The 6,445-nt window shown below is 42.3% G+C and overlaps 1 protein-coding gene across 1 annotated transcript in view; it reads right to left on the reverse strand.

The window, feature by feature from the left end:
- The window catches only part of CFAP74 (cilia and flagella associated protein 74), a 92,214-nt gene that overhangs the window by 51,629 nt on the left and 34,140 nt on the right, over positions 1 to 6,445 (reverse strand). The gene's annotated exons all lie outside the window — the stretch shown is intronic.

Below are 6,445 nucleotides of genomic sequence, written 5' to 3' on the forward strand. Positions count from 1 at the left end.
CCTTATTCTTGGCGCTGGGCCTAAATGACATGCTAGAGAAATTCAGCTACGCAAAGATTCCAAGGGATTCAGTTATTAAAATATTGGGGCATCGTTCTTTAAGCGGAGCTCCATACCAAAATACACACTGATCTATACATAGAGACAGAAAGCATTCTCGGATTTATTTAATTGAAAATGTTCCCCAATTGTTAGCAGTATTTCTGTAATTTTTTACAGTTGCTATGAGAAGCAAGGTCTGTTTTTTTGATACCATGCATGTAAGCACACGCTGCTAATCTAAATATTTATTTCCACTGGCACCCACAGTATAGAGTATATATTATTCACAGCAGCCCATTAATTGTCCTACACTTATGCTATACATCCTCATTCTTTAGAAATATATGGACATTCTGAGCTCTATAGATGGTAGAATCTTGATTTTATGGCATCTATTCATATTACATAAAACAAATTACATACAGACATTTGCAGGATTAAAGCTACAAGATGTAGGCTAAAAATATGCAGTGATTAACTGTATAGCTCTCTCTGCAGATCTAGAATAGATATAACTGTTGTTAACTCTGAACCTGCCAGTTCTCACGCTCCTTTAGTCAGGACGCAAAAGATCCAAGGACATTTTTTTCCCCTCAAGAAAACACTTGTAAGAACACCTGGTAATGTCACTGATTTTCAGTTTCTTGTGATATTTTTATCCAGGATATTTATTTAGTCCCAGTTTACAACTGTGTGGATGACTTTCATAACAACAACAAAAAAACCCAAACGTAGTTTTAGCAATAAATAAATATGAGTTTAACCTCTAAGGTTCCTAAAACCCTAACCAACACCTGAGTCAAAAAAGAATAAGCTGATTTGTGTCTTTGCTGTAAACCAGAATGGATTATTACCACTGCTGCAGCCAGAGACATAGCATTCAGACATGATTAGGAATTGAATTGTCATTCTGTAGAAAATGTTGACATAATATTCACTCTGAACTGGACAAAGTTCAAATTGCTAATCCAACTTAATACAGAAATACCAGCTGGTTTGTTACTGAGGTTTTACAATAGCCCCCTTCCCATCAGCACCAGTCGGCTCAGAGTGCTCACTACCAGTTACGCCTGACTGTGTGATTTCCTGGCCACTGGTCATGATTTTGCATCGGGTGATTAATTTGACACGAGGGAAAGGCAATCTAGATTTTTATCTCCCATATAGATGCAAGAAGAGAGAAGATACCTGCAGTTCCTCTGAAGATGCTAAGTTACAGCTCCCCAGGCAAGTTCTTACCTCCCGATCCACAACTTAGCCCTGCCAAATTAAAGTAAGTGAATCTATTCCAGCTTTAAGCTTCAGGAGATGCACAAAAAGGCATTGGGTGATGGTACTTTTCTAGACTTCGTAGGCCCTGACCACCAGTGATACACCTCAGAGAAACTGGGTAATGTAGTAAGCATGTATAAACTAATACCCTGCTGTTTTCTTAAGGTGAAGTTAAATTTAGAGGCATTTCAATGGAGTTACCTTAGTACCACCCCATGATAGACTGGAAACTTGGTAGAACTGGACGGTTTGGTTTGCTATATGGCTACACGCCGTGCTTCTGCCGGCAGTTGGTATTTCTTTTCTGAACGTTTCCAAGGTGACAGTAGCTCATATACGGAGCTTTCTAGCTTTTAGGCAGGAAGACATGCCAATAATGGAATCTTAATTTTTGCAGCGTGGTTCATAGCAGATTACATAAAACAACTTCTCTGACCCTATTCTATGATACAGATAACTTTAACAACAGCAAACAACTGTAAACAATGGCACAATGTTGATAAGCCTCTTACCAGTGAGTCACCCTTACAGATGTAGTAAGAAAGAGAGAGAGGGGAGTTTGCTACCAGAGCAGTCCATCAAGGAAGGACCCAGGGTGACATCAGCTGTGAGTGCACCATTGAGAGCAACACATCTGGAGTAAGGCAATCATCTCCAGTCCTGGAACTAGCCCTGGCTCAGGGACAAAGTGGGGAATTTCATCCCAAATCTGTTGCGTGGAGAAAAGAAAAAGAGGGCAAAGTGTCTGGCCACACTGCACTTCTTGATTTAAAAAAAAAAATATCTATGCAGACTAAGGGAGGAACTGCATGTTCTTCAAAATGTTTGGAAACAGGTAAAAACTGGATTTCTCAGCCAGTGCTTTAGGTGAGAAGACAAGTTGTGGTTAGACTGATCTTTACTAAATACAGACACATTTGTGTTGGGGCCACGGGACATGCATACAGTGCAAGCACAGTACAGCCTCTGAAATGAGCTAAATATTCCCACCATGAGATTGCTACTGAAATTCTGAAACCTCATTTATAAAAATAGGCATATGTGTGTAATTTATATATCTAGAGACATTTGGCGACGTTGCCACAACAGTCTTTTAAGCTTTTAAGTCAAATCATGGGACAGTGAAACTAATTATCTATGTGGTACATTTTTTGCCTCTAAAAATTTTATGTGACAATATGACATCTTTACTTTTCTGGCAGTAAAACCACCTATCCTGTTTAGAAAATTGTCCATTAAGAATATCAGGTAAAGCAGTGCAACTGTAAAATGAATTTTAATAATGTCCTTTTGAAATGCTCTCAGAATCCTGAGGTAAGAAAGGACTATGAACACTTGTTCTTTGACCCAAATCACTGAGCATATTTCTCTGCAATCCCATCAAGCCATGCCCTCCAATAAAATTTCTTACCACAAATTAAATACATTATTTTACCATAGCAGTTACAAAAGTATGAGTGACTATGATCAGGAAAAAATCACGCTGGTTACATGTTCCAGAAGAAAAACACTTGACAGGTTTTGAAATGTGGATTTCTGGCTTTAAGTATAGCAAAATACTACTTCAAAGTTGTGACCTTTGCTACTAGTTGAGAAAGGGTAAATGCTTCAAATATTACTAATTTTTAATATAGTAATAATAACTAATGGTTTAATAAATAGTAAAGTTTATAAACGATATCTACTTGTGAAGTTGTCCAGATGTGGGCAGAGCCCATCAACTTTCGACAGACTCACATAGTCAGCTAATACAGAAATACCGACCTGGGTATCACCGTGGTCATCATTACACCACCTTGCCAGATCTGCTCTCGGTTTACGTGTACAAGAGCAGAGATGGAATTTTGTTCTGAACTGTGTAACTCTGACCTGACAACCTGGCCGTGTTGGAGCACGGTTTGATCCCATGCGGTCTCTGATGATCCAGCTGGGCTCCATATGCAAGGTCAGCCTATAGGATGGGTATTTCCATAAGAGCTAGTGCCTGCAGCCACATGCATTGAGGAGACGTAGTAATTTAGTAGAGTGACAAAAAGGCTTAAGAAACATTTAATATCATGGGCCTTATTTTTAAGTATATTTGACAGTTCCAAGCCAGTAGCTAAAGGAAAGCTTTAATTATTTTCAAGAGGATTAGATGGGAAAGATTTGGGGAGCTTATTTAAATTGTTTTGTTTTGATGTTTTAATAGTAATTTTAATTGTTTTTTAATCTATCTCTTGAGAAATTTTAATCTGTCATTGACTGTAAAGAGTTTGGGATATTCTGCTAGAATTGTAGGAAATTAAATACATTGTTGATCATTATAATTTTATCCCTTTTCTTCCCTTTGGCTAATAGGAATTATTAATTTTGCGTGGGGGTGTACATATATATGTGTGTGTATATATATAGAATCACAGAATCATTTAGGGTGGAAAAGACATTTAAGATCATTGAGTCCAACTGTTAATCTAGCATGTACAAGCCCATTTTGCTTAACTATGTATTTGTATGCAAAGTCAACTAAAACCAAGGCTGAAAGACCTAGTGTTTATCCTTCTTCTATGTAATACAGAGGTTATAATTAGGGCCCATATACATCGAATGTAACGTATTTATCTGAGAGAACTTACATATTTTCAGATTGTGTGGGAATGCATCTTAGAACATCTCCTTTTCTGAAGTACAGACACAAAGTGGTAGCTAAATCAGTCCTGTGAAAATAACCTGAGATTTTGTTAAACCCAGGCACTATTGTGGTGGTGATGGAAAACTCCCTGTATATATTTCTTCCATTCATGACGACAGTATTAGTCCACATCTCTAGCATAAAACCTTGATCATTCGAGATGATTTCAGCAATTCGATAAATATCCCTATGCAATGCCCAGTGAAATGAATGCGACGGTTATTTTTTTTCCAGGGATAATCAGAACGCTGGTAATATACACCTTGATTACCAGATTTTTTCAGAGAAAAGTATTAAAATCCTGAAGCTAAACCTATTCCCATCATGACTGCATTGAAGAATTTGTGGGCTTTTGGCTGTAGAGCTCCTGAAAAAGGAGTATAGTGGTTGAAGGAGAAGTAAGAAAGAGAACTAGCTTAATGAATTTAGAGAAAATATGTAGGTGATATTTTCCTGTTCTTTTTTGCAGTATCAGAACCATTGACAGCAAAGAACTTTTTCATGGGATCAAAGTAAGTGCTGAAATTTTAGTCGTAGAAATATAATTCTTTTAGGAGATTGCCATTGTATTTTCATTTGTTTTAATGGTCAAACGTGTAGCAACATCTACCTCTTCAGAGCATATGTTGCCCTGATGTACATATACCAACACACAAATACACACACTCACACACTTCCATATGTTATGTGTTATATATATATATATGTGTTATACACATATAAAATACACATATACACACACTCATTCTAAATGTACAAATTGCCTCAGCTGATTTTTGCTATTTTTACAGACGTCTGCTGACGACACGGAAAACTGTTCTTTTTTACTAGTAAATTAAATAACAGCTGTCTAGCCAGAGAAAAACAATACTAAGGGATTCTCAGAATAGGTACATAGCTCATTGGAATACCATCTCTGAGAATAGGAAAAACGTGAAAAAATGTCACCTGAGAATATCCTGGAAGGTGTAAAACTGTTCTATTATACAGAGAGACAAAATCATTCTGTTCCGTATGTCATCCTGTAAATGCCATTAAAAACCTTTTGGCTTCCCTCCTCCAAAAAAACCCCAAACAGTTTTCATGTAACAAACCAACTTCTTGAGTTTAAATTTAGGTCTTTTCCTTCTCAGCATGCGTTAGCTGCAGGCATGACCATTGAAATGTGCAAGGAAGGAAAAGATCAGAAAGAAAATATCCCCCCACGTCGTTCTTAAGACGTTTGTGACATAAGATCTTATGTGTCTGTGGAGGTATGTTTGTGTATGTATTGTGTACGTCTGCTCTCCTCCTGGATCCCATGGGGCTGTCATTCCCCTCACCCACCGCCCCTTAGTTGCCATTTGAAATACTGGTATTAAATGACAATAGAAAAATAAGCCTAGGAAAAGATACATCAAGCACTTTACCCCAGGTGCATCCTTTACTTTGCTTAAGGTATCTATACATTCATTTTTGCTTTTAATTTCTTTAAAATGTCTCCTTCACAGTGTGTCCTTTGTGGGTTGGTTTTAAAAATTGTCATTCTAGATTGAACAGTACCAAAAAGCAGAGGAGGCAGAGGAGGAGAGAAGAAAAGAGCGAATATGGAGGAGAAAATCGAGTTTGACCTGCAAGTAAAGATGAAACCGAACTCCCGACCAGCCCGAACGGCCGGGCTTCCCTGCGGACCCTGTGCGATGGGTCCCGTTCCGGAGGGGCGAGCCGCGTCCCCGAGAGGGGGAAGGCACCGTCGGGGCGGGGGCACGGCGGTACCGGGCGCCAGCGCTGCCGGCCCCCAGCAGCCGTGGCGTGCAGTGATGCCAGCCCCGCAGCAGCCGTGGGGTGCTGCTGTGGGGTGCAGCGATGCCGGCCCCCAGCAGCCGTGGGGTGCAGTGATGCCAGCCCCGCAGTAGCCGTGGGGTGCAGTGATGCCAGCCCCCCAGCAGCCGCGGGGTGCAGCGCTGCCGGCCCCCCAGCAGCCGCGGGGTGCAGCGATGCTGGACCTCCGAGCAGCCGTGGGGTGCAGCCGCGGCGTGCAGTGCTGCCGGCCCCCCAGCAGCCGTGGGGTGCAGCCGTGGGGTGCAGTGATGCCAGCCCCGCAGTAGCCGTGGGGTGCAGCGATGCCGGGCCCCCAGCAGCCGTGGGGTGCAGCCGTGGGGTGCAGTGATGCCAGCCCCCCAGCAGCCGCGGGGTGCAGAGCTGCCGGCCCCCAGCAGCCGCGGGGTGCAACGATGCTGGACCTCCGAGCAGCCGTGGGGTGCAGCCGTGGGGTGCAGCGCTGCCGGCCCCCCAGCAGCCGCGGGGTGCAGCCGTGGGGTGCAGCGCTGCCTGCTCCCCGCAGTCACCTGAAGCGTGTCACTTCAGAGGAGCCCCTTAGCCAGCCGAGCGCGACGAGGCAGAAGTTTGTAACACCTCGGGGCTGCCTCGTTCCCTTTCCTGCCGCCAGCCGGGGCCGGCTTTCCGCAGCGAGGAGGTGGC

This window comes from Falco naumanni, chromosome 3, assembly GCF_017639655.2.
Source record: "Falco naumanni isolate bFalNau1 chromosome 3, bFalNau1.pat, whole genome shotgun sequence".
NCBI lineage: Eukaryota > Metazoa > Chordata > Aves > Falconiformes > Falconidae > Falco > Falco naumanni.